This window comes from Microtus ochrogaster, chromosome 10 (genome assembly GCF_000317375.1).
Source record: "Microtus ochrogaster isolate Prairie Vole_2 chromosome 10, MicOch1.0, whole genome shotgun sequence".
Taxonomy (NCBI): Eukaryota; Metazoa; Chordata; class Mammalia; order Rodentia; family Cricetidae; genus Microtus; species Microtus ochrogaster.
The window spans coordinates 54264723-54265689 of NC_022016.1; the positions used below are offsets into that span (position 1 = coordinate 54264723).

General features: G+C 43.5%; 1 protein-coding gene across 1 annotated transcript in view; it reads right to left on the reverse strand.

Moving 5' to 3' along the window:
* Snrnp40 (small nuclear ribonucleoprotein U5 subunit 40) overlaps positions 1–967 on the reverse strand; it is a 32137-nt gene that overhangs the window by 20608 nt on the left and 10562 nt on the right. The gene's annotated exons all lie outside the window — the stretch shown is intronic.

A 967-nucleotide genomic window follows, 5' to 3' on the forward strand; every position in this document is an offset into this window, starting at 1 on the left:
CAGAGGAGTGGACAGCATCTTCTGGACTACTCATGCATTTATGTATGTACGTGCAAGCACACACACATATACACACTAATACAATTTCACCCTTAAGAGTCCACATTCAGTATAGTTAACCTAGGCTTCCAAGCTCACAAAACCCAAGTGATCTGGCATAGAATATCATTCAGCACAGAACATGTCGAGACATATAATCAAACATATCAGAGTCACCACCTTTATTTATTATATTTTTTTAAGATTAATATATTTTGACCAAGCAGTGGTGGTGCATGCCTTTATTCGCAGCACTTGGGAGGCAGAGGCAGGTGGATCTCTGTGAGTTCAGTGGATCTCTATGAGTTCAAGGCCAGCCTGGTCTACACAGCTAGTTCCAGGATAGCCAGGGATATGTTGAGAAATACTGTCTCCAAATATATATATATAGTATATGATGTTTTGCCTGCATGTGTGTTTGCACACCATATGGATGCTGGGAAGCAAACCTGGGTCCTCTGCAAGGGTAACAAGTGCTCGTAACTGCTGAGCCGTCTCTCCAACTCCAATTTATTATTAGCAGTATTTTTAAAGATTTCATTGAAAAAGTAGCTGGGTGTACTTCCCTAGCACTTGTGAGGTCCCAGGTTCTAAGCACCAGCACCAACAAAATAAATCAATAACACATAAGCCAGGGCTTGGTAATACAGACCTTGTGCAGGTTAGTTTTTATGTCAACTTGATACAAGCTGGAGTCACAGGAGAGGATAGAGTCTCAATTGAGAAAATATCTCAATAAGATCAGGCTGTAGGCAGGTCGGTAGGGCATTTTCTTAATTAGTGATCGATGGAGGAAGGCCCAGCCCATGGTGGGTGGATGGTCCTGGGTTCTCTACAAAGCAAACTGAACAAGGTTTGGAGAGCAAGCCAGTAAGCAGCACCCCTCTGTGGCCCCAGTATCAGCTCCTGTCTCCAAGTTCCTGCCCTG